Source organism: Pleurodeles waltl, chromosome 7 (genome assembly GCF_031143425.1).
Source record: "Pleurodeles waltl isolate 20211129_DDA chromosome 7, aPleWal1.hap1.20221129, whole genome shotgun sequence".
Taxonomy (NCBI): Eukaryota; Metazoa; Chordata; class Amphibia; order Caudata; family Salamandridae; genus Pleurodeles; species Pleurodeles waltl.
The window spans coordinates 661818032-661832222 of NC_090446.1; positions in this window are offsets into that span (position 1 = coordinate 661818032).

The window sequence follows — 14191 nt, forward strand, 5'->3', positions numbered from 1 at the left end:
TTGACCTAAAATCGACCAGAAATGGTCTAAATACAATTTGCCCCCCAGAGGAGCGACCCTTGCCTGATGGGTCGCTCCCCATCTCTAAAAAAAAAAAAAAAAAACACAAAACAAAATTTGCCCTGGCGCCTAGAGGTTTCTGCCCCCCCTGGGGGCAGAAATGGCCATAAATAAATTTGCCACCCCACCCCCCCCCGGGAGCGACCCTTGCCTACGGGGTCGCTCCCCCTGCGTGACATTGGCGCCATAAAACAAATCCCCGGTGCCTAGTGGTTTCTGCCCCCTTGGGGGCAGATTGACCTAAAATCACAGAAATGGTCTAAATACAATTTGCCCCCCAGGGGACCTACCCTTGCCTGATGGGTCGCTCCCCATCTCTAAAAAAAAAAAAAAAAAAAAAAAAAAAAACACAAAAAGAAATATGCCCTGGCGCCTAGAGGTTTCTGCCCCCCCCTGGTGGCAGATCGGCCTAATAATAGGCCGATCTGCCCCCAGCAGGGGCAGAAAGGGCCTAAAATAAATTTGCATCCCCAAGCCCCACCACCCCCACCAGGAGCGACCCTTGCCTACGGGGTCGCTCCCCCTGCGTGACATTGGCGCCAAAAAACAAATCCCTGGTTCCTAGTGGTTTCTGCCCCCTTGGGGGCAGATTGACCTAAAATCGACCAATTTGCCCCCAAGAGGGGCAGAAATGGTCTAAATACGATTTGCCCCCCAGGGGAGTGACCCTTGCCTGATTTGTCGCTCCCCATCTCTAAAAAAACAAACAAACAAAAAAAATAACAAAAAAAAAAAAAATTGCCCTGGCGCCTAGAGGTTTCTGCCCCCCTTGGGGGCAGATCGGCCTAATAATAGGCCGATCTGCCCCCAGGGGGAAAAGAAATGGCCTAAAATAAATTTGCCCCCCAACCCTCACCCCCCTCCCCCCGGGAGCAACCCTTGCCTACGGGGTCACTCCCCCTGCGTGACATTGGCACCAAAAAACAAATCCCCGGTGCCTAGTGGATTCTGCCCCCTTGGGGGCAGCTTGACCTAAAATCGACCAATCTGCAAATGGTCTAAATACAATTTGCCCCCCAGGGGAGTGACCTTTGCCTGATGGGTCGCTCCCCATCTCTAAAAAAACAAACAAAAAAAAAAATATCACAAAAAAAAAATTGCCCTGTCGTCTAGAGGTTTCTGCCCCCCCTGGTGGCAGATCGGCCTAATACTAGGCCGATCTGCCCCCAGGGGGGGCAGAAATGGCCTAAAATAAATTTGCATCCCCAACCCCCACCCCCCCCAGGAGCGACCCTTGCCTACGGGGTTGCTCCCCCTGCGTGACATTGGCGCCAAAAAACAAATCCCCGGTGCCTAGTGGTTTCTGCCCCCTTGGGGGCAGATTGACCTAAAATCGACCAATCTGCCCCCAAGGGGGGCAGAAATGGTCTAAATACAATTTGCCCCCCAGGGGAGTGACCCTTGCCAGATGGGTCGCTCTCCATCTAAAAAAAAAAAAAAAAACATAAAAAAAACAAATAAAAAAAAAAAAAAAATTGCCCTGGTGCCTAGAGGTTTCTGCCCCCCCGGGGGCAGAAATGGCCAAAAAATAATTTGACCCCCCAACCCCCCAAACCCTCCCTGCCCGGGACCGACCCTTGCCTACGGGGTCGGTCCCCCTACGTGACATTGGTGCCAAAAAACTAATCCCCGGTGCCTAGTGGTTTCTGCCCCCTTGGGGGCAGATTGACCTAAAATCTGCCAATCTGCACCCAAGGGGGGCAGAAATGGTCTAAAAACAATTTGCCCCCCAGGGGAGCGACCCTTGCCTGATGGGTCGCTCCCCATCTCTAAAAAAACAAACAAACAAAAAAAAACACAACATTTTTTTTGCCCTGGCGCCTAGAGGTTTCTGCCCCCCCCTGGGTGCAGATTGGCCTAATAATAGGCTCAGGGGGGGCAGAAATGGCCTAAAATAATTTTGCCCCCCCAACCCGCACCCCCCCCGGAGCGACCCTTGCCTACGGGGTCGCTCCCCCTGCGTGACATTGGCGCCAAAAAACAAATCCCCGGTGCCTAGTGGTTTCTGCCCCCTTGGGGGCAGATTGACCTAAAATCGACCAATCTGCCCCCAAGGGAGGCAGAAATGGTCTAAATACAAGTTGCCCCCCAGGGGAGCGACCCTTGCCTGATGGGTCGCTCCCCATCCCTAAAAAAAAAAAAAAAAAAAAACACACAAAAAAATTTGCCCTGGCGCCTAGAGTTTTCTGCCCCCCCAGGGGGCAGAAATGGCCATAAATAAATTTGCCACCCCACCGCCCCCGGGAGCGACCCTTGTCTACGGGGTAGCTCCCCGTGCGTGACATTGGCGCCAAAAAACTAATCCCCGGTGCCTAGTGGTTTCTGCCCCCTTGGGGGCAGATTGACCTAAAATCTGCCAATCTTCCCCCAAGGTGGGCAGAAATGGTCTAAAAACAATTTGCCCCCCAGGGGAGCGACCCTTGCCTGATGGGTCGCTCCCCATCTCTAAAAAAACAAACAAACAAAAAAAAACACAACATTTTTTTTGCCCTGGCGCCTAGAGGTTTCTGCCCCCCCCTGGGTGCAGATCGGCCTAATAATAGGCTCAGGGGGGGCAGAAATGGCCTAAAATAATTTTGCCCCCCCAACCCGCACCCCCCCCCCGGAGCGACCCTTGCCTACGGGGTCGCTCCCCCTGCGTGACATTGGCGCCAAAAAACAAATCCCCGGTGCCTAGTGGTTTCTGCCCCCTTGGGGGCAGATTGACCTAAAATCGACCAATCTGCCCCCAAGGGAGGCAGAAATGGTCTAAATACAAGTTGCCCCCCAGGGGAGCGACCCTTGCCTGATGGGTCGCTCCCCATCCCTAAAAAAAAAAAAAAAAAAAAACACACAATAAAATTTGCCCTGGCGCCTAGAGTTTTCTGCCCCCCCAGGGGGCAGAAATGGCCATAAATAAATTTGCCACCCCACCGCCCCCGGGAGCGACCCTTGTCTACGGGGTAGCTCCCCGTGCGTGACATTGGCGCCAAAAAACTAATCCCCCGTGCCTAGTGGTTTCTGCCCCCTTGGGGGCAGATTGACCTAAAATCTGCCAATCTTCCCCCAAGGTGGGCAGAAATGGTCTAAAAACAATTTGCCCCCCAGGGGAGCGACCCTTGCCTGATGGGTCGCTCCCCATCTCTAAAAAAACAAACAAACAAAAAAAAACACAACATTTTTTTTGCCCTGGCGCCTAGAGGTTTCTGCCCCCCCCTGGGTGCAGATCGGCCTAATAATAGGCTCAGGGGGGGCAGAAATGGCCTAAAATAATTTTGCCCCCCCAACCCGCACCCCCCCCGGAGCGACCCTTGCCTACGGGGTCGCTCCCCCTGCGTGACATTGGCGCCAAAAAACAAATCCCCGGTGCCTAGTGGTTTCTGCCCCCTTGGGGGCAGATTGACCTAAAATCGACCAATCTGCCCCCAAGAGGGGCAGAAATGGTCTAAATACGATTTGCCCCCCAGGGGAGTGACCCTTGCCTGATTTGTCGCTCCCCATCTCTAAAAAAACAAACAAACAAAAAAAATAACAAAAAAAAAAAAAATTGCCCTGGCGCCTAGAGGTTTCTGCCCCCCTTGGGGGCAGATCGGCCTAATAATAGGCCGATCTGCCCCCAGGGGGAAAAGAAATGGCCTAAAATAAATTTGCCCCCCAACCCTCACCCCCCTCCCCCCGGGAGCAACCCTTGCCTACGGGGTCACTCCCTCTGCGTGACATTGGCACCAAAAAACAAATCCCCGGTGCCTAGTGGATTCTGCCCCCTTGGGGGCAGCTTGACCTAAAATCGACCAATCTGCAAATGGTCTAAATACAATTTGCCCCCCAGGGGAGTGACCCTTGCCTGATGGGTCGCTCCCCATCTCTAAAAAAACAAACAAAAAAAAAAATATCACAAAAAAAAAATTGCCCTGTCGCCTAGAGGTTTCTGCCCCCCCTGGTGGCAGATCGGCCTAATACTAGGCCGATCTGCCCCCAGGGGGGGCAGAAATGGCCTAAAATAAATTTGCATCCCCAACCCCCACCCCCCCCAGGAGCGACCCTTGCCTACGGGGTTGCTCCCCCTGCGTGACATTGGCGCCAAAAAACAAATCCCCGGTGCCTAGTGGTTTCTGCCCCCTTGGGGGCAGATTGACCTAAAATCGACCAATCTGCCCCCAAGGGGGGCAGAAATGGTCTAAATACAATTTGCCCCCCAGGGGAGTGACCCTTGCCAGATGGGTCGCTCTCCATCTAAAAAAAAAAAAAAAAACATAAAAAAAACAAATAAAAAAAAAAAAAAAATTGCCCTGGTGCCTAGAGGTTTCTGCCCCCCCCGGGGGCAGAAATGGCCAAAAAATAATTTGACCCCCCAACCCCCCAAACCCTCCCTGCCCGGGACCGACCCTTGCCTACGGGGTCGGTCCCCCTACGTGACATTGGTGCCAAAAAACTAATCCCCGGTGCCTAGTGGTTTCTGCCCCCTTGGGGGCAGATTGACCTAAAATCTGCCAATCTGCACCCAAGGGGGGCAGAAATGGTCTAAAAACAATTTGCCCCCCAGGGGAGCGACCCTTGCCTGATGGGTCGCTCCCCATCTCTAAAAAAACAAACAAACAAAAAAAAACACAACATTTTTTTTGCCCTGGCGCCTAGAGGTTTCTGCCCCCCCCTGGGTGCAGATTGGCCTAATAATAGGCTCAGGGGGGGCAGAAATGGCCTAAAATAATTTTGCCCCCCCAACCCGCACCCCCCCCGGAGCGACCCTTGCCTACGGGGTCGCTCCCCCTGCGTGACATTGGCGCCAAAAAACAAATCCCCGGTGCCTAGTGGTTTCTGCCCCCTTGGGGGCAGATTGACCTAAAATCGACCAATCTGCCCCCAAGGGAGGCAGAAATGGTCTAAATACAAGTTGCCCCCCAGGGGAGCGACCCTTGCCTGATGGGTCGCTCCCCATCCCTAAAAAAAAAAAAAAAAAAAAACACACAAAAAAATTTGCCCTGGCGCCTAGAGTTTTCTGCCCCCCCAGGGGGCAGAAATGGCCATAAATAAATTTGCCACCCCACCGCCCCCGGGAGCGACCCTTGTCTACGGGGTAGCTCCCCGTGCGTGACATTGGCGCCAAAAAACTAATCCCCGGTGCCTAGTGGTTTCTGCCCCCTTGGGGGCAGATTGACCTAAAATCTGCCAATCTTCCCCCAAGGTGGGCAGAAATGGTCTAAAAACAATTTGCCCCCCAGGGGAGCGACCCTTGCCTGATGGGTCGCTCCCCATCTCTAAAAAAACAAACAAACAAAAAAAAACACAACATTATTTTTGCCCTGGCGCCTAGAGGTTTCTGCCCCCCCCTGGGTGCAGATCGGCCTAATAATAGGCTCAGGGGGGGCAGAAATGGCCTAAAATAATTTTGCCCCCCCAACCCGCACCCCCCCCCGGAGCGACCCTTGCCTACGGGGTCGCTCCCCCTGCGTGACATTGGCGCCAAAAAACAAATCCCCGGTGCCTAGTGGTTTCTGCCCCCTTGGGGGCAGATTGACCTAAAATCGACCAATCTGCCCCCAAGGGAGGCAGAAATGGTCTAAATACAAGTTGCCCCCCAGGGGAGCGACCCTTGCCTGATGGGTCGCTCCCCATCCCTAAAAAAAAAAAAAAAAAAAAACACACAATAAAATTTGCCCTGGCGCCTAGAGTTTTCTGCCCCCCCAGGGGGCAGAAATGGCCATAAATAAATTTGCCACCCCACCGCCCCCGGGAGCGACCCTTGTCTACGGGGTAGCTCCCCGTGCGTGACATTGGCGCCAAAAAACTAATCCCCGGTGCCTAGTGGTTTCTGCCCCCTTGGGGGCAGATTGACCTAAAATCTGCCAATCTTCCCCCAAGGTGGGCAGAAATGGTCTAAAAACAATTTGCCCCCCAGGGGAGCGACCCTTGCCTGATGGGTCGCTCCCCATCTCTAAAAAAACAAACAAACAAAAAAAAACACAACATTTTTTTTGCCCTGGCGCCTAGAGGTTTCTGCCCCCCCCTGGGTGCAGATCGGCCTAATAATAGGCTCAGGGGGGGCAGAAATGGCCTAAAATAATTTTGCCCCCCCAACCCGCACCCCCCCCGGAGCGACCCTTGCCTACGGGGTCGCTCCCCCTGCGTGACATTGGCGCCAAAAAACAAATCCCCGGTGCCTAGTGGTTTCTGCCCCCTTGGGGGCAGATTGACCTAAAATCGACCAATCTGCCCCCAAGGGAGGCAGAAATGGTCTAAATACAATTTGCCCCCCAGGGGAGCGACCCTTGCCTGATGGGTCGCTCCCCATCTCTAAAAAAACAAAACAAACAACAAAAAAAAAACAAAAAAAATTTGCCCTGGCGCCCTAGAGGTTTCTGACCCCCCTGGTGGCAGATCGGCCTAATAATAGGCTGATCTGCCCCCGGGGGGGGGCAGAAATGGCCTAAAATAAATTTGCATCCCCAACCCCCACCCCCCCCCCCCCTAGAAGCAACCCTTGCCTATGGGGTTGCTCCCCCTGCGTGACATTGGCGCCAAAAAACAAATCCCCGGTGCTTAGTGGTTTCTGCCCCCTTGGGGCAGATTGACCTAAAATCGACCAATCTGCCCCCAAGGGGGGCAGAAATGGTCTAAATACAATTTGCCCCCCAGGGGAGCGACCCTTGCCTGATGGGTCGCTCCCTATCTCAAAAAAAAAAAGAAAAAAAAAAAAAAAAAACACACAAAAAAATTTGCACTGGCGCCTAGAGGTTTCTGCCCCCCCTGGGGGCAGAAATGGCCATAAATAAATTTGCCACCCCACCCGGGAGCGACCCTTGCCTACGGGGTTGCTCCCCCTGCATGACATTGGTGCCAAAAAACAAATCCCCGGTGCCTAGTGGTTTCTGCCCCCCTGCGGGCAGATTGACCTAAAATCGATCAATCTGCCCCCAAGGGGGGCAGAAATGGTCTAAATACAATTTGCCCTCCAGGGGAGCGACCCTTGCCTGATGGGTCGCTCCCCATCTCTAAATAAAACAAACAAACAAACAAAAAAAACACAAAAAGAAATTTGCCCTGGCGCCTAGAGGTTTCTGCCCCCTCCTGGTGGCAGATCGGCCTAATAATAGGGGCAAAAATGGCCTAAAATAAATTTGCATCCCCAAGCCCCACCCCCCCACCAGGAGCGACCCTTGCCTACGGGGTCGCTCCCCTTTCGTGACATTGGCGCCAAAAAACGAATCCCCGGTGCCTAATGGTTTCTACCCCCTTGGGGGCAGATTGACCTAAAATTGACCAATCTGCCCCCAAGGGGGGGCAGAAATGGTCTAAATACAATTTGCCCCCCAGGGGAGCGACCCTTGCCTGATGGGTCGCTCCCCATCTCTAAAAAAACAAACAAACAAAAAACAAAACACAAAAAAAAATTTGCCCTGGCGCCTAGAGGTTTCTGCCCCCCCTGGGGGCAGATCGGCCTAATACCAATAGGCGAAATGGCCTAAAATAAATTTGCCCCCCCACACCCCCCGGGGAGCGACCCTTGCCTACAAGGTTGCTCCCCTTGTGTGACGGCGCAAAAAAAAGATCCCTGGTGTCTAGTGGTTTCTGCCCCCCTTGGGGGCAGATTGACCTAAAATCGGCCGATCTGCCCCCAAAGCAGGCAGAAATGGCCTAAATACAATTTGCACCTCCAGGGGAGCGACCCTTGTCCAAGAGATCGCTCCCCATCTGTAAAACAAAAAAAACAAAAAAAAATCCCTGGTGCCTAGTGGTTTCTGCCTCCCTTGGGGGCAGATCAGCCTAATCAAAATAGGCTGATCTACCCCCCAGGGGGGCAGAAATGGCCTAAAATAATTCCCTCCCCCAGGGAGCGACCCTTGCCTAAGGGGTCGCTCCCCTTGTGTGAAATTCACGCAAAAAAAAAACTCCCTGGTGTCTAATGGTTGTTGGCCTCATCAAAATAGGCCAATCTGCCCCCAAGGGGGGCAGAAATGGCCTAAATATATATTGCCCCCTAGGGGAGCGACCCTTGCCTAAGGGGTCGCTCCCCACCTAAAAAAAAAAAAATAATTACAAAAAGAAAAAAATAAATAAGATCCCTGGTGCCTAGAGGCTTCTGCCCCCCGTGGGGGCAGATCGGCCTAATAATAGGCCGATCTGTCCCCAGGGGGGCAGAAAAGGCCTTCCCAAAAAAATGCCCCCCCCTGGGAGCGACCCTTGCCCAAGGGGTCACTCCCTTTTGACAATTTCAGTAAAAAAAAAAAAAAAAAACTGGTGTCTAGTGGGGTTTCAAAAGCCGGATTGCAAGCAATCCGGCTTTTGAAACCCTGTGAGAGACTTCAAAGGGAAGGAAATACATTTCCTTCCCTTTGAAGCCCCTCCGGGCCTCCCCCATGGGATTGAAAGAGAAATGCTTTGCATTTCTCTTTCAATCGCAATGGAAGCAGAGGGGGAGTTGGGGGGGTCGGGGTGGAAGGGGAAGGGCTTCCCCTTCCATCCCTGACTTGGGGGGGTGGGGGGGAACCCCACAGAGGGAGCGCTAGCGCTCCCTCTGGGCTCTGTGCACAGGACGTAATGGTTACGTCCTGGGCACAGCAGCACTGTGCCTCAGGACGTAACCATTACGTCCTGGGCACAGAAGGGGTTAATATTTAGTCAAGTTTTATTTTCATTGAGTACCCCGTGACATCATTATGTTTGCTTTCAGTAAGGATCTCCAGGGAGATACACCTTTGTTAGGTGGTGCTGAAAGCAAATGCTGCAAAATATTTCAAATGCTAAATACCCAAGTACTTCTTCCCAGAAAGTGAGGAACTCTGGTTCAGAGGACAAGCCTCTGGAACCACACATTTCAAAGACATAAACACAGAATGTGATAGCTTTCAGTCAAAGCAGCAGACACCATATCACATGCATATGCTTTCATAAAGAACCCACAAGATTGTGGTAGATACAATCCCTCATTTGTGTCTTTTTTTTTCATTCTTCATTTTAGCAGCAAAATGCAGGTCTATTCTCAGCCTTTCCGGCTATCCATTCTATCATGACAATAACATGCAAGCAATACACCTCCCTTGACCCACTGCCTATCTGCCTATCTGTCCTTACGTATTTATCATGACATTCATCATTTTCCAGTCATGCCTAGCTGATGTTTCTCGTCCATTCTGGTCTTAGAAAAATACTTTTTCTCTGGCACACAATCCCTGGAAAGCATCTGAATCTATTTGAAGTGAGCTCATGGATAGGACAAAACTTAATTTAACAAATATAGAAGTGGTCGATTGGTGATTGGCAAAAACATGGGATTGAGTCTTGTTGACTAGAAATACTAAGCCCTCTCTTTCCCTCTGACTGTTCAGAGACATGGGAGGAATCTGTTCACTCAGTGCTGGACCTGGTATCCTTGATGGGGTTTCTCCGACCTGTTTGCCTTCTTCCATCCTCCTGCTTTTACTGACTTCCTTTTTGCTGAGGTTGGGACTTTGCACACTTCACCACTGCTAACTAATGCTTAAGTGCTTGTTCTCTCTCATTTAAACATGGTTACATTGGCTTGCACCCAAATGGTACACTTAATTTACTTGTAAGTCCCTAGTAAAGTGATTTTATATGTAACCAAAGCATGTAGCTTGAAAGCTATTAAAGGACCTGCATCACGTATTATGCAACCCACTAAAGTGGTCTTTTAAAACATGTCTCAGGTCTGCCATGGCAGCCTGTGTGTGCAGCTTTAAGCTGCGATTTCAAACTATCAAAATAAAACTTTTGCCAGGCCTAAACTTTTTTTTAATACATCTAAGTCACCCCTAGGGTAGGCCCTAAACAGCCCAGAGAGTAGGGTGCAGTGTATTTAAAAGGTTGGACAGTTACCTTTAAGTGTTACATGTTCTAGTAGTGAAAAACTATTACATTTATTTTTCAATTCTGCAAGGCCTACCTCCCATTGGGTCACTTTATTACATTGAATAAGTGCTAACTTAATTGGGATCAAATACAAATGTAAAGTTTGGTTTCTAAAGAATTATAATTTAAAACACTCAATAATGGTACAGTTGTTTTAAGCCTCAATTCTGAAAATGTCACTTTTATAAAGTTTGCATTTTCTTGTCTAAACCATTTGATGTCTGGAACCTGTATCCTGGGTCAGATGATTAAGTGTAGCTGACCTTTGGTCTTTGCGTATGGCTCTCAAACAGTGAGTCATTGGGGGATTAGGTGTTGGCAGGATGGGCCATCTCTGACTTGATGAGGGCAAGGGGCTGTCACCTACCTCACATGTACATCACAAAGCCTCTGCCTGAGCACACTCACACAGGGCTTGACACTAGTCTTTTGTGACCCCAGAGAAGATGGGGCTAAGGCATGCAGGAAGGAAACCTATGAGGTTGTAATCCTCTAGAAATTTCTCGTACTTCAAAGTGGACACCAGGTGTAAATATTGAACACTCAGACTGAACTATTCAGTACATCTTTGATTCTGTATTACTTTGCTGCCCTGCTGCCTGAGTGAAAAGGACTGAACGTCCATCTTGAACCCAGGACCACCAGAGTGACTCCAAGGGCTAGTTCACTGGCCTCCTGATAAGAGCTTTAGGGGCTGAAAAGGCTCCAGCCACCTTGAACCCATCACCTGGACTCTGTATGCTGTGAGTCCTACCTCCCAAATGGAGCCACCCCAGTCCTTGAACCTGCAGATGTGGGTCTGAAGATGCCCTACAAGCCCAGCTCTGATCATGTGAGCAGTTTTCTTTACTGTTGGGCCACTGATGAGCCGTAAACTACCAGGCTCGTAGCTGACAGGGGAAGTGGTTAGTTGCAGACTTTTTGATAGTTGGTACTGATATGTAATCATAAAATTAGGCAGTCTCTATCGTGTATTATTCTCTGAATATGTCTGGACTAAAGGGGAACTAATTTAGGAAATCCTGCTGATAATTCAAGGAACTTTTTAATGTTACTTATCGACAATTGTGGAACATTGGAACTTCATCCAACTATATTGGTGGTTCGCAAGTTAGAGTAGAGGTCTTTGATGAGAGTGCCTTTATGTGTCAAATAGATTGTTTGGATGTTTATGCGTACAAGGAACAACAGAAATGTATGGCCTCCTTCCCTCTGTAACTGAGCCTAATACACATAAGGTCTGGTCAATGATTTCCATCAAACAGAATAAAAAGTTATATTAGTCTTGAAGAAGGTGGTTTTGATTTAACATATCCATCAAATGTGCGGCATGTGCATATTTTGCACATTTTCCATCACATTTGATTATTGAAATTTCGACAATGATGCATGACTTTTCACCCCAGGCCAGCAGCTTCCTCGATACCACCTCTGCACAATGCATCCTCGATGCATGACTTTGCATCGCAAGCCCCTCGTCCATGGCATCTTCGATGAGGAGGCAGGACTTCGAAGCCCTGCAGCGTCCTCTGAACCTCCACTGCATGGCACATCCTCAACACATGATTTCCATAATATTCTGCAAAAAATGATTCAAAGTACTTTGCTCAGCTGGCCTAACTTGGTCCCTGCATCCAGTCCGCACTCCATCTAGGTCGGCCTCAATCTGTGACTTTGTCACGGTACGGAATGACCAGTTAACCACAGTTGGGGGCGGTTTTAAGAGCCCCTAGTGCCTACTTGTGCCACATAAGCATCGTTTTTTTTACAATGTGGTTCAACGAGGCCAAAATCGCCGTCCAAATTTACAAACAGGCACAATGCATGCATTGCACCACTTTGTAACCAGGCCAGGCATAATGTATGCAAAGGGGGTCTTCCCCCACTAGGGCGCAAAAAAAAAAGGGGCAAGGAAATCTAAGAGATTCCTTTATGTCCTTTTTTTTTTAAAGGAGGCACACCATTGTTTACAATGGGATCTGTAGGGTTAGCATCAACATTTTTTAAGCTAATCCTGCAAAGCTCCGAACTACTGCCATGGCATGCCATATCTTATATACGGTGCACACATGGTGGCAGTAGTGGGGCACTAAGGGGAGCAAGAAAAGTGACACTGCAATAGGTGCAGCAACACTTTTCTTAAATCAGGCACTTGGTGCCTTGTGCTTTTAGGCACTATTTTCACCTAAATCTTTGAAACTGCATCTCTCAGGTTCTACTGATTGTATTTTTGGTGTTTTGATATCAAATAATGTATTAAATGTTACTATATTTTACTAAATTGGTAGGGGATTTTTCTTGTGCTGTGAATTCACTTAATTATTGTTTGAAGTGCTGCATAAATACTTTACACATTGCCTCTAAGTTAAGCCTGCCAAGCTATAAGAGGGATAGTTACAGGTCAATTTGGTGGTTGCTTGTGACTTCACTCTGACAAGAATTGTGGCTTCTGCTTAAGTAGGATTTCACTACCTTGAGTAAGTATCCCAGGTGCATATTTATGAGTTTTTGCCACAGGGCAGGGCAGCAGGTCATCTTGCCCTGCGTCAAAGGGAAAGGGCAAGGATGCACCATATTTAACCAATACAGAGCATTTCTGTCTTTTCTTTCTGTGCTGGCGCCCTTTTGGCTGCCTAGTGCCAATGCAGTCACCCTTGCACCATGGTGGCAGGGTGCCTGCATCGCATGGAGGATTGTTTTGTGCAGACGGGGGCACTTTCCTGCACAAAAACTATTCTTGGAGTCCTTTTGGTGCGTCCCCAGGTTTACAAGTTCTTTTAAATCTGGTACTGCGCCAAAATCCATGGATGTTGCGAGGGAACACCCAGCGCAACACTCATGGAACAACTCCCTGGTGCAAAGTAAGGCAAAACAGTGATTTGCGCTGCCTTGCCTTACTCCATATTTATAAGGCCATTCAAAGCCACACAAAGTGGCTTGTGTCGCTTCATAAATATGGTTTAATGGTTTGCGCCGCTGTTGAGTCACAAAAGTGATGCAACAGCAGTGCAAGGGCCTCATAAATATGGGCCCCAATTTTCTTCTCTCAGGATACCTCCACCTCAATTTAATAATTTGAGTACTTCCCTATTTGCCTTTCCCATAAAAAGGTTTCACTGTTTACTGCTGTTTTTGCCCACTGTTATGAATTCCGTCCATAGCCATGACTTTAGGCTGCTCTTGTTTCTTTTAACAAGGTTGCATAGGTTATCATATGAAGAAATCCAATTCACTACAAGGCCCGAAAAAAAGTTAAAATGCAGCTAGCTGAGCCTAAACGTACTCTAGGGGCTGCTGCTAGTGAAAAGAATACAACTAATAACCATGCAACTGTAATAAATTCGCTCACTTCATTCCATCACATGCTAAGTGTAATCCCTTCCCATTGTTTCACTTTCACAAAATAGACATGGGAGATAGTATCAGGCATGAGGGAGAAAGATTGCTGGGATAGAAAAGTGAGGTAAAAAGAGAAAGATGAGGCAGCCAGAAAGATAGAGTGATAAAAATTGGAAAAGGAAATAGGAAGGAAAGAAGGAGAGAAGGAGAGAAGGAGGAATATATTGGGAGGTCGAAAAGCAAGAGTTGAAATATGTGTCATGTTGTGAGTAGGCCTGGGCAGAACTGCCAGAAATCCACTGCAGGGAATTTGGAGACGTTACATAAAAACTCTGTGAGGTTCCACGGTGTTCCACAATAGGAGACAAAGAGCATGTCATGCTGCGTGCACTGCAATTTAGCATCAGTAGTGGGTTTTGCATTGAAAAATCAACCAGGCAGTGCAGAACTGTGCAGCCATTTTGCTTACAGCTTGTGAGAATGAGAAGATATTAAGAAAGAAGTGTCACAGCACTGTAGGTTCTTCTGAAGCAGGTGTCTTAACTAGAAATTATTAATGAGTGTTTATGTATTTTAAATAATTGAATCATGTAGAAAATGAATATCATAAAAAAATAATGCACACGTTTGAGAATGTGACCTCGGAGAATGGCCACCAGGGTTCAAGAAATGTACTGATTAATGAATAATACTGATGAAATATTGAAAATGTACTAGAATAATGTAGTAATATGTCATATTTAGGGTTATGAAATATGCTTCAGCTCATTATTATAGGCCTTAACTAGGCGAGTGTCTTGGACTAGTTTGCCAGGCCTCATGAAGAAGCTGTATTTCTCAGCGTTTAACAAAATGCTGACAGAGTGAACTAAACTGTGAAAAGTCCATTGTCTTGTTAAAAGTGCTTAACCAAAGCTTCCTGTGGGAACCGAAGGACAGGAGATGA